This window comes from Cnephaeus nilssonii, assembly GCF_951640355.1.
Source record: "Cnephaeus nilssonii genome assembly, chromosome: 13".
Classification (NCBI taxonomy): Eukaryota; Metazoa; Chordata; class Mammalia; order Chiroptera; family Vespertilionidae; genus Cnephaeus; species Cnephaeus nilssonii.
Genome location: NC_137084.1, coordinates 55,730,059 through 55,743,533, shown reverse-complemented (window position 1 = coordinate 55,743,533; position 13,475 = coordinate 55,730,059). Strand labels below are relative to the sequence as shown.

The 13,475-nt window shown below is 41.8% G+C and overlaps 2 pseudogenes across 2 annotated transcripts; both read left to right on the top strand.

Annotated features, from left to right (window-relative positions):
- Nucleotides 1-1,000: 1,000 nt before the first annotated feature.
- LOC307110159 (high mobility group protein HMG-I/HMG-Y-like) lies at nt 1,001-1,314 on the top strand (annotated as a pseudogene). The gene has a single exon. The product of its transcript is annotated as a high mobility group protein HMG-I/HMG-Y-like (transcript).
- A 669-nt stretch (nt 1,315-1,983) lies between these two features.
- On the top strand, nt 1,984-2,838 carry LOC307110158 (dnaJ homolog subfamily C member 7-like; annotated as a pseudogene). The gene has a single exon. The product of its transcript is annotated as a dnaJ homolog subfamily C member 7-like (transcript).
- Nucleotides 2,839-13,475: the final 10,637 nt, after the last annotated feature.

Sequence of the window (13,475 nt, the reverse complement as noted above, 5' to 3'; positions counted from 1 at the left end):
CCGTCAATGTCTTCATTCCAGATAGCTGGTCTAGGAAGTGGATGTTTCTTGGAAATTGTAGCCAGGGCTTACTGTACACCTCTCCAGCAAAATATAAGTAAAAGTATACCTCTGGTTTAGATGCAAAAGTATAGAAGAAACCAAAATGTGAATGAGTTGTTTAGCACTTTATTTTTTGGAAATGGGAACGCTAAGGATATATTCATTGCATGCTCACAGTGTGCTTTACATGGGCATCTCATTTAATCCTCCCAACAACCCCATGGGGGAATTTCTATTCATTTTCCCTATTTTACATAGAAGAAGACTGAAGCTCAGAGAGATGAAGTACATTATCCAAAGTCATGCAACTGAATAGTAGTAACACCAAGATTTGAGCCTATGCATGTTCGTCTCCTTCACCTAAACTCTTGGTAGCTTTTAGCTGCGATATATTTTTGTGATGGTTGAAGAAACACTACCTAATTCATGCTTCGACCAAACTGAAACATTCATCTTTCATTAAACTTTTGTAGCAGCCATGGGAGTGCACTGCTCCAATCTCCCATTATTTTTTCCCTCCTTCAAATCTTTTTTTTAATGTATCTTTATTGTTGAAAGTATTAGAGATGCCCCCCCTTTTATCTCCGATTAATGCTTTAGTTTTGATGATTAGTACGTTGTGCAAAGAATGACTAACAGTTGGCCTAAAGATGGAAACAACAATTTCAATGTTTCTATATAGCACTTCATAATGTCCAAAGAATTTTCACATAAATCACGCTTGAGCCAGAATAAAAAAGACAACAATAGGTCCTCTAACTGGGACTTGGAGCCCAGACTATTTCTGGTGCTGGCTTGGCTCCAAGAAGGCATCCACGTTTGCTACCGGAGACTGTGGAGCCGGATCCTCAGAGCCCAGCCCCCTAGCTCCCAGCATCCAGAGCACGCACCGCAGGTCCCTGGCTGTGCTCGCACAGCCCAGCCATCGCTCCTCCACCTGCTCCGCAGCGAAGGGAAAATGAGCGAGTCGAACTAGAAGTCCAGCCAGCCCTTGGCTTCCAAGCAGGAAAAGGAAGCACTGAGAAGCAAGGGTGGGGCGAGCCTGGCAAGCAGCCTCCAAAGGAACCCAGTGAAGTGCCAACACCCAAGAGACATGACAGAACAAAAGGGAGCAAAAACAAGGGCACTGCCAAGACCTGAAAAACCACCACGATGCCTGGGAGGAAACCCAGGGACAGACCCAAAAAACTGGAGAAGGAGGAAGAAGAGCGCATCTCTCAGGAGTCCTCAGACGACGAGCAGACCACGCAGTGCCCCCTGCTTCCTCACTGAGGAGCAGTTTCCTTCTGGGACTGGACAGCTCCGCTCCTACCATCCCTGCCCCTTCCCAAGGCCCATAGTCAACACCACCCACTAGGCCCGCCTGCACCAACTCAATACACAGCAAACCAGCTGCTGCAGCTCCCTCAGTGGCAGGGACATTGCCAACTGGGCTTCTGGTTTGGGGGGGTCCCTTTCCCACTTTTCTCTATGCCTGCTCATTAAGGGTCCTGGGAGGACTCCCCTGGCCTTAAAGGGATTTGAGTCCCATCTCATTCTGGCATGCCCACTCCACTGTAGTGGCAGCAGCAGACACCGCGAGGAAGCAGGTTTGAATTCTCTTTGGTAGAGTGAAAAAAACAGGGATTCTGCAGAAAAGCAGGAAAAAGACCACACATTCTAGGCTATGGCCTCTGGGAGAGAAACCCTAAGTTTATCCTCAGTCTCTCCATTAAACTTACATTGCCACCTGTTTGCCTTTACTCCTCTTATTTCAAGTACCTCAGCAGCTGGTCCTGTGTTCTTTACATCCCTCTGATTTCTAGCAAAATGGAAAGGGAAACTTGGGGACATATAATGGAGGAAGGATGACTTGATCCTACCTAAGAAAAATGGATGATGTCCAGTGTTGTGGTAACAATAGTCAAGAAAAACTTGCAACAGAGAGATCCTCCCATATGAATGGAGTCCACCAATGCAGATGCTCTGTATGTATCAGACTTTTGCCTTCATTATGAAGATTGTCTTGAGAAGGTGGTTCAGTTTTTCGTGCAGGCTCTCAGGATGACTCCTGGACAGGAGAAGGCCTGTGTTGCTTGCAGAAATGCCAAAGCACTTAAACAAAATAAAGAAGATGGGAATAAAGCCTTTAAAGAAGGAAATTACAAGTTAGCATATGAACTGTCCACAGAAGTCCTGGGAATAGACCCCAACAATAATATAAAAACAAATGCTAAACTCTATTGTAATCTGGGTAGGGTTACTCCCAAGCCTAGGAAACTGGATGATGCAATGGAAGACTGCACAAATGCAGTAAAGCTCAATGACACATACTCAAAAGCCTACATGAGAAGAACTCAGGGTTACACACAGAACAGTAGGAAGAAGCAGCGCTGGAACATGAAAAAGTACCAGATGGAGAAAACAGAAGAACACAACTCAAAAGATACACGGCTGGAACTGAAGAAGAATAAGAGGAAAGATGACTACAAGATTCTGGGAGTGGACAAGAATGCCGCTGAGGATGAGACCAAGAAAGCTTATTGGAAATGGGCCTTGATGCACCACCCAGATGGGCACAGTGGAGCCAGTGCTCAAGTTTAGGAGAAAAAGTTCAAGGAAGTGGGAGATGCTTTTACCATCCTCTCTGATCCCAGGAAAGAGACTCGCTATGGCAATGGAAAGGACCTGGATGAGGGGGGCATGAATATGGGTAATTTTGGTGCAGATAATATCTTCAAGACATTCTTCAATGGTCCCAGGGATTTCAGCTTTGAAGCATCTGGTCCAAGGAATTTCTTTTTTCCATTTGGCTAATGAAAGGAAACAATCCATAACCCAGAAAATGCAGACTTGCTCAGTTTAACCCTGAGTGTGGACACAGTTCACCACCTCCCTTCATCATGTCTCCATGTGCTTCGAGCAGTTCGTTTTCTCAGTTGGATGCCTGTGTCTGTGAGTGGAATGAAGGAAAGGGAGCAAGTGCCCAAGACTGCAGGTAGGAGAGGGAGGTGGGGGAGGGAGGGTTGGACAAGAAGGCAGCTTGTGAATTTTTGCTTTATTGTTCATTTTTATTTAAAAAGAAAAAAAATAAAGAAAAAAATGTTTAGACCTTTTTGGGGAAAAAAAACCCACAAAAATTAAAATTAAAAAACCCCACCAAATATCCAATTATCTCACATAATTTATTTCTTTGCATATATAAACACAAAATTACAGATAATTTTTACCAGGGAACTTGTTTTCATATGCATTATGGCCATCTTTCCATGTCTGTATTTAAAGTTTTGTGTTACTAGTTTTAAAAAAACCTCCAAAAAGATCTTACATATGGATTTTCCTAAATTTACTTAATTAGCCCTTATTACTAAACATTTCACTCTGATGAGCAATGCTATAATGAACCAATTAACCCATACAGTTGCAGAGTTAAAGCACATGTACTTAAAATTTTATTGATATGTTCAAATTGCTCTTTAAAGGGGCTGTTTCCATTGTTGTACCTACTTACCCACATTTTCACCCCAAGTGCATATGCTCAAACTATTAATTTTCATCAATCTTGTAGGCAAAACAGTCTCATTTTAATATGCATTTTGAGTTAATTGGAAAGAATTAAAATATTTTTACTTCACTTAAGCTGCTAATTCATGTCTCTGGGTCATTTTTCTATTGCATTTTCTTTCCTTTTAATGAAGAATATATATATTTGTTCAAAAGAGAGATTGACAGAGCTAACAAAAAAACAAAAACAAAAAAAGGAAGATTGAAATGCAATCAGTGATGAGCCTGTTAAATTTGAGTCTTTTCCCTAAATTTAAGTATTTTCCCTGGGAGAAATAAATTATTTACAACTGTGTAGAGAAGAAAAGCCCTGAAGGGAGAGGAAAGAGTGGGAATCAAACTTGACAATTACAGCAAGAGCTAGCTTTGCCCCGATTCCTTCCCCATAAGCAGAGAAAACCCTCAGCTCCTGAAAACAGGTATCTTAGCCAAAAAGCAGCAAGGAGGGTGAGGCAGAGCCCTCAGATTTCCAGAGGAAAAGCTGCTGCTAATGCTTTGGATACTTCAGCTTGAGGAGATGTCAGGTCATCCATTCAGCAGGTAATAAGTTGCCCTGACTGAGCTTACAGTAAAGCTGGAGAGAAAGGCAGTTTGAATTCTCCTTCTGTGTGTTAAGCAGAGGTTAAGGAATAAGGGCAGGTGAGTAATGAGGAGCAAAAATGGACAAGAATGATTATACCAACTGATTAATTTTGAGAAACTCTTGTTGTCAGAATGGGTAGATAGTGAGGGAGGGCTAGAGAATGTGTGTTTGGTGATTATTTTTCAAACATTTTTTAAAAATCCTCACCCAAAGATATATCCTATCTAATAAATAGGAAATATGCTAATTGACTATCTTGCCCTCACAAGATGGAGGCACCCATAACCAATAAAGAGGGAATATGCTAATTAACTACCGTGCCCTCACAAGATGGCGTCACCCACAGCCACAAGATGGAGGCACCCTGTCCCCTCAGCCCCGCCTCATCCAGCTGGAGTCCCTAGTCTCCTCAGGCCTGCAGGGGGAGGCAGTTGAGGGTGATCAGTCCAGCAGCGGAGGGCAGTTGGAGGCGATTAGGCTGGCAGGTGAGGGCAGTTGGGGACGATCATGCTGGCAGGTGAGAAGTTAGGCATCAATCAGGCTGGCAGGGGAACAGTTAGGTGGCTATCAGGCTGGCAGGCATAGTGGTTAAGGGCAATCAGGCAGGTAAGTGGTTAGGAGCCAGCAGTCCCGGATTGTGGGAGGGATGTCCCACTACCAGTTTAGGCCAGATCCCTGCAGTTGGACATCCCCCGAGGGGTCCCAGATTGGAGAGGGTGCAGGCTGGGCTGAGGGACACCCCCCCGCCGTGCACAAATTTCATGCACCGGGTCTCTAGTCTATATATATAAAAGCCAAGCGATCATAAGATGGAACAACTGGAACCACCAGTCGCTATGACACACACTGCTGCAGCCAACGGGCTGATTGCCCTGATTGGCTCTCCCAACCTCCCGTGTCCCCTGCCCCCGATCGGACTCTCCACCTGATTGGGGGCAGGGTCGGCCAGCCAACCACCCATGGGCCCCCCTGCGGCTGGCCCCATCCCCAATCAGTCCCCCCCATCAGGGGTGGGGCTGGCCGACCTCCTGTGGCCCCCTTCCTTGGCCAGCCTGGCCCCGATCAGGGTTGGGGCCGGCTAACCAACCTTCCGCATTCCCTCCCTACCAATGGCCTGGCCTGATCAGCCCCCATCAGGGTGGACCAGCCGGACCCCACCCATGCACAAATTCATATCTCTAGTATGTATATGATTTTAGAGAGAGAGGAAGGGAGAGAAAGAGAGAAACATTGATTGTTTCCCTCCTGTACTCACCCTGACCAGGATTGAACAGGCAACCCAGGTATGTGCCCTGACCAGTAATCGAGCCCATGAAACACTCCAACCAACTGAGCCAACCAGCCAGGGCTATCAAACATTTTTTATGAAGCCTAACAACTTACTATTCTTTGACCTATTAATTCTTTATAATTAACTAGTGTCCCAGTGCATGGATTTGTGCACATTGAAAGGAAACTAATTAGAAGAAATATTTTAATATCGCTATTCACATCTTGCTAATGAAAAGAAAATAGGATTCTATCAAGTTTCCTATCTACCTACTCCAGGACTTCTCTGAGGATCAAATGAGATGAGGCACAAGAAAATGCTTAACAAACATTTGGTTAAACTGTAAAATGTTTGCACCTGGCTATAAAGCAAGCTGGGTTCCTGGGCTGAAGAAACTCTAGGGAGGCTAGTTGCTAGGGAGAAGAAGCCAGGTGTTGCTATGTGATGTCAATACCGAGTGCCCACAGTGACTGTTTCCAGGCTGGGCTGGGCTGTGGGCCGCAGTTTGCACCATAGGGTCTTGGCAACATTGGCTGCAATTTGGTGGGGTGTTGCTCCAGGGTGGTGGCGGGGCCTGTGTCCCACTTGGGGGAAGCCGAGTGTTGGTTTGTCAGCACCAGGTCCGTGGTGCCATTTATTTTTAAATGGCCAGTGCACAGCATGGCAGCTCCTGTGTTGAGCATCTGCCCCCTGGTGGTCAATGCACATCATAGCTACCGGTCAGACAGACGGACACTTAGCCTTTTATATATATAGATTATTTAGCAAAGTTAACAAAAAACAGTTCCTGAGGTTCTTGGAGTGAACCTCCCTTGATCGCCTCATCCCATTCCAGAGATGCTGATGGTTTTATTCAAGGAATAGACAATTCTTATAACAACATTAGTCTGTTTAGCTTTATTAACTTGTCAGAAATGCCAGTAGATCCTTGGTGTGTTCCATGTTTGAAGAAATAGCCTATTTCTGCCTATCCCTAAAAATGTGAAATGTTTTATAAATCCCAACCTAAAAAATATTTCTAAATTTAAAATTTAAAGCTGTGGTTTCAGCATATTACAACTAAAAGAAGAAACAATACAATTCCTCACTTTAGGAGAAAACTAATCAAGATTCAAATGACTTAAAATCCTTTCCCCTATGCATTCTACTCCTTTCATTCGAAACTCTTTATTTGTGTAAGAAAAGATGAAGCTAGAGAGAAAGATAAGTAAAAGGGAAATTAGTACTGGGTTGGGTGGCATATGTATTCTGACTGTGCAAGTGAGAGTTAGCAGCTACAGAACCATTTCCTCTTTTCTTAGGGCCACGGCATGTCAGTTCACTATTCCCTGAATCATTTATTACCCTACCTTCCAGACCTGACCAGCCCCTCTCACATCCCCAGTATACCTCCCCCTCCCCCCTCGAGAGCCATGGGATCTATTTGGGTGGTAGTTGCTCTTATTTTGAAACAAAGGAAATCTTTACTTGTGGTTTTGTGAGCTCTGCCAAACTATTTGGCTTCCTGACTTCCAAGCTTTCTCTAGTGAAAGAGATATATTTGTTCAATAATATAAATGCTGCCTGGACTGGTAGTTTTCCAAGGGATAATTTGTAGAGGGAAGTAGAGGCTCATGATAATGTTCGATTTTTCAGGTCATGGTGAACAGCAAGCTTTCCCTTTATTTTTATATAATAAAAGGTTGGGTGCATGAGGCATGTAGCATCGTGCAAGAGAGCGTGGGGACTGAACACTGACCTAGATTGAACACTGACACCATTACTTAGAAGCTGTGGGCTATCTGCAAGGTGATAAACTGCACGTTATTATATCTATCTTAGGTTTTTTGAAGATTTTAAAAAGTAAAGTATTCGCAGAAGTAATGCAAAATGTACCTGCAATAGTAGTGTGTGCTTTCCTCTTTGTGTTGAAATTCAAATAACCAAATTTCAGATGGCTGGGATTTGTGTGACTCTTTATGCAATAGAATTATCATTCCTAAACCTAATTCAGAGACTTTCATGTTTGTAAAATACTCTTTCTTGCGTGTTTGCTCTAAGCCACATTTGATTAACCCTGAAGAATTAAGTCAAGGCAGACCCAATGCGGCAGAGTGACTTGTCACAGCTACATAGTAGTTAAGTTCTAATCCTATCTAATAAAAGGGTAATATGCAAATTAACCATCACTCTGTCACAAAGGTAGTGGCGCTCATAGCCACAAATGGCGGCACCCAGTCCTCTCAGCCTCGCCGGAGTTCCCCAGTCCTGGAGAGGGGGAGACGGCTGCTGAGAGCAGGCAGCATGAGCAGCCTGGCGAAATGCTTGCTTCGTCACCATGGTGATGAGGCAAGCGTGAGCGCCCAGCTGCAGGTGGGACTCTGTCCAGGCTGGTGTGCAGAACACTTGCATTGTCGCCCCAGCGACGAAGCAAACGTTCCACACCCGACCACGGATGGGCCTCTGGGTCGTGGAGAGCCTCTGGGCAGCAGGCATAGAGTGGCCAGGCCCCGCAGAGAGCTACTGGTGCACGGATTCGTGCGCAGGGCTACTGGTATAAAATAACCACTTTAAATAATTTCTAAATGTCACTCACAACCTCCATTTCACCTCTTCTTAGCATTGCCTTTAGAGTTAGTTGCCAAGGAACATACATGAGTTAATATTTCTATACATTTCTTAACACAAATTTGTTATATTAATCACAACAGGCTCTAATAATATATATGGAAAAGAGCCATGCATATGATTGAGACAATTACCTATTTATATCTGTTTTGATGCATTTTGCTCCCTATATCCCATAAAACAACTTCTTGTGTTCTATATTTAGAAATCCTGGATATGCAGTTATTTCGTTTTTCTTTTCTTTTCTTCTCAAAAAGACTGTTAGTTTCTTGAACTCGGGGAGGGCGGGTTCTTGGCCAAAGGTTGATGTTTACATTGTTTCAGTTCCCCTTTTCTCTTTCCTAACTCAGGAAACCTCCCACACTTACGGGCCCTCATGCTCTGATGGTCCCTCTGGGCTTTCTCCAAATCTGAATCCCTCTTTCACACCCTTTTCTAGCATCATTATCAGGTTGTATAGGGAAAAAATAATCTTAACCAATTATGAAGCAAGAAGTGATTTTTAAATTTTATTGATGGGGAGGTCATGATTTAGGCATATTTTTTTTATAGTTCTCGGAGGTGTTTGCATTTTAACCAGGGGCAATTCAATTCAATAACCATTTATGGAAACCTATTTCAGACCTGTGGAGTTCTAGTCATAGTGAAACCAAAATGTGGGGTTTGAATCTGAGTTTGTTGTCTTGTGAAATCAAAGAATGAAGTCGTGGACAAAAGTGGTTAGTGGAACTAAAGTTTACTGAGAGAAGCCAGTCCTGGAAAAGATGCAGCTGGGGTTCAGGCCAGTGTCCAGAGCTTCCGTTCCATGTTGTAGCTGTGTGTAGTTCAGCATCAAGCTAATTAAAGTCCATTAGGCTATGTGTAGAGTCCACATGGCCACATGGGTGCAGGGCACATCACCCAGCACAGGGACCAGGGACCTAGCTGGATGGGGAGAAAAAGAAGAGAGACAGCACAGATTTTTTTTAATCTAGGGGGTAGCTACAACCTTGCTAGCTCCTGATTGGTCCTTTCAAAGAATTCTGCCATACCAACATCCTTGGGATTGGTTTATACACCTTGCCACCTTGTGATTGGTTATCTGCAAGCTGCCCTTCTGAGCAACAATCCATACATTTTAAAGTCTGTCTCTTGCACATGCCCTTCTTTCCATGCCCAGCTGGGTTGTCCTAGTAACTCTACCTAGCTGGGTTCCCCTGTTCTACTATCTCCTCCCATGGTCTTGCTTCTGTCTACCTAGCTTCCTTCTGTCTCCTCAATAGAACATCTATTACCCCTTGCCCACCCTAGGAAAATGCTATGGGACAGGGAAACAGACAAATAAACGAATTAAATGAACCCAGTGACTAGTATGGTGGTGGAAGCAGGTATATTATAAAGCAAATATATAGAAGAAGGAATAAATTATTAAGTATCTATATATATAAAAGCCTAAGCAACTGGCCAACTGGCCGACCAGCCGGTAGCTATGACGTGCACTGACCACCGGGGGGCAGATGCTCAATGCATGAGTGGAAATCACAGGCATGGAAACATGGAACAGACTGATGAATCTCAGAGGGAAGGGGGGTGGGGGGGAGGGCAGGAAGAGATTAACCAAAGATCTTATATGCATACTAGAGGCCAGGTGCACAGATTTGTGCGCCAGTGGGGTCCTCAGCCTGACCTGTAGGGGTTGGGCCGAAACTGACTCTCCGACATCCCCTGAGGGGTTCCCAGATTGTGAGAGGGAGCAGGCCAGGCCAAAGGACCCCACGGGTGCATGAATCCATGCACCAGGCCTCTAGTAGTTGGTATAATTGGGAGGCCTTAGAATACAAGTGAAATAAAAGTAACATTTCAGACATCAGTGATAAATGAGTATGAAAATTGTTACCAGAAAGCTAAACTGTTTTTTGTATTTTTTGTCACATTGAAACTTTTTGCAAACAAAATAGAATCTTTCATGCCTCTTCATTTAACTTTTCCCTCTAAGTACACTGTCTAAGTCTCTCCCCCCGCTGTTTTCCTCTCTCTCTCTCCCTCTCTCCCTCTCTCCCTTTCTCCCTCTCTCCTTCTCTCCCTTTCTCCCTCTCTCCCTCTCTCCCTCTCTCTTCCTCTCTCTCTCATATATATAACCTGCCACCAGCTAGAACTTCACCTCTACTGATTCAAGTCCCTTCCTTACCTTTAGGAGAATTAATGGATCCTCCCTGTAGGCTCTCCTCACACATTGCTTATCAGATAATTCTGTATATTAGTGCATTCCACCTACTTTAATAGTAATAAACCTTCACATTTTTATTGTAGATCTCATAGTTTACAAAGAACTTTCACATAGATATGATGACATGTGACCTTAATAGTGATTCTTTAAGGTAAACATTGTCTTTGTTTTACAATGAGAATATCTTAAACTCATAAAATTCCCCAAGTAAGTAGATGTTAATGTTTGGTCTTTAACACTAGTGCTCTTTCCACAATAGAACAATGAGAGCATGTTCTTTGTATAATATCTTAACACATGAGAAAATCATTTTGGATCTCCATGGGAAAGTAATAAGCTGCATATATATTTTAAAACTAATTTCCTAGCCTTTGTTTACATGTTTATGCATCTGTCTCCAAAACCTCAGCTATGTTTATGTTTTAGAATTTGTCTATGGAATTAGCATGTACATAGTAAAAGGCTAATTGAATTTCATTTTTAAATCTATTTATAGAGGTCTTTCCGAATACAGCTATTTACTAGATTACTTGACTTGATTAACTTAACTATGTACTATTGAGATTATAACTGGACAGGTTCTTTCAAATACAGTGATTTGAATTTGGTTTTGTTCACTAATTTGTGGGGTGTATTTCCTCTTACATGTAGAATAATAAAGTCTTAGAATTTAAAGTAGACTTAACCAGCAGTCGCCAAACGGTGGTCCGCGGACCACTGGTCCGTGAGGTCCAAAAGGTTGGCGACTGCTGGTTTAGACAACCAACTAGTCTTGGAATGACACTTAATAGAAACTAGGAAAAAAGAATAATAGAAACCAGAGCCCAGATAAGTTGTTATAGCTAATTAGTGGCAGAAACTTTCCTAGATTGGCTAACACTTAAGAGGAGGTAGCCAACTTTCCATTACCACAAAATAGTGCATATCATATGCCCATTATAATAATCTCTATAAGCCAATGTTAAGAATTATTAGCTTTAGCAGTAAGAATAATACAAAACAAAAATAAAAGTAGAGGTGGGGATAAGGGGTGAAGCAGGGACAATTCTCTATGGCATTCCTACACATCTTGTGTTAGATAGACTACCTTTTCAAGATTGTTCCTATTACTAAAAGCCTTGAAAGCTAGAATTAGTATCTTCCTACAGGTCAAAGGATAGATTGCTGATCAAGATAGTAAAGATGAGGTTTCCCTCTTCTTCCTGGAGATATTCCAAGGCAATAAAGATAATATCTTTCTCCAAAGGGTAAGGCCAGGGCCAGGGCCAGGGTGAGGCTGATTTGTCAGTAACTTCTGTATAAGACCAGGATATCTCATCTGAGAGTCAGATCAGGGTATCCTGACCGGAGAGTTCCTCAGTTGTGATCCAGGCTCTCGGTTTAAGCAGTATTTACCTGGGCCTGCATTGCCTCTGGCTTCTTTTAGTGTTACAAAATAAATTATAACACAAATGTTTTCTCATACTACCATGGACTCTTCAGAAACAAACTTTTATTAGCTGTGGATATGTCATAATTTGCATACACCATTTTTTTTCTCATTCTGTATAGTTATTTTCTGAATTTTCTCTATTACAAATATACTTTAATATATTTTTTCTTAAAGGTTTTTTAGGTATCTCATATGCTTTTCAGTAGGATAGATATTCAATCAAAGGCTCAATATTTGAGTGAAAGGCTAGAAATATTTTGAGGTTCTTATTTCATATTACCAAAATGCTTTCCAAAAAATATGTACCAATTTATGTTCTCACTAGCCATGTCACAATGTGTTTTCATAACTACTATCTTTTATTTCTTCCCCATCACTCATTACATTGGCTTTTTTGAGCTCTTTACAGTTCCTCAAATTCCTCCAGCCTTTACATAAGTTCTTCCTTAGAATGTTCTTGATATACAGGACTCTTATCCTGCAGATCTCAGCTTAAATGTCACTTCCTCAGAACATTCTTCCCTGACTTCCCAAACTACCATACATTACCATCACCTTTGTGATACCCATGTATACGTGTTTAATATTTTTATTCCTGGCTTAAATTTAAGCTCCACGAAAACAGAGATCTCATTTGGCATGCTCTTCAATGACTACCTGGTGCTAGAACAGAGCTTGACAAACAGTAAACACTTTATTTCTTGAGTGAATTATATCTTTTCAAAATTACAACAATCTAGTGAGGTTGATAGGGCAATTATTTCTAATAATGACAAGGTAGGAATCACAGAGAGAGTTTCAGTTATCTCCTCAAGGTCACCAACTGAGTCTGTGACAAAGATATAATTATAACCCAGCTTTCCTGGTTCCTAACAGATACTTTTTCTAGTACATTCAATGATTCAGCAAATTATATATATATATTTCTATTGATTCCAGAGAGAGAGAAAGAGAGAGAGAGAGAGAGAGAGAGAGAGAGAGAGAGAGAAACATCCATGATGAGAGAAAATCATCAATCAGCTGCCACCTGCACACCTCCCCACTGGGGATTGAGCCTGCAACCTGCCTGGGCAATTGCCTTGACCAAGAATCAAACAGTGACCTCCTGGTTCATATGTCAATGCTCAACCACTGAACCATGCCAGGTGGACAATGCTTCAGTAAATTTTAAAATATTTTTATCATTAAAAGTAGCATACTTTCATGCAAATTGGAATCTAAATTGGGGATAATAATATTCTCTAAATGTATTATTTTCTCTGTAGAGGGGTGTATCATAATACTTCTGAATCAGTTATTTCCTGTTAATGTATTTAGCTGAACCAAATCAAGGATTATAATAAAATTTTTTTCTTGGTCTTCTAGGGAGCCATGTTAACTTAATAATATGCAGGAAATGAGATTATACTTTTGTTTTGACTTTCAGATATGTCATGTGAATCATGTGCAGATGACTTTTTTTTCATTAGCTCTCACAATTATGCAACAGTTCTATTGCTTACAACATAAGTTTTCAAAGAAAAGTCAATAAGGAAATTCAAACATAGCACAATAATTCCTATTTATTTAGGTTCTAAGCGACTAGAAAGTTTAAACTGTGGTAATGTATCTGTATCCTTTTATAAAGAGAGGCCAGTGATAAATAAATGAATATGAGAAATTTGTTTTTGAAAGCAACTCTCAGTAGGTGCCACACTGTGGTATAAAGGTATAATGGAACTAAGTTGGTTCAAAATGCTACTCAATCTATATCATAGAATCATATAATATGAACCAATTCTAGTAGCAATGT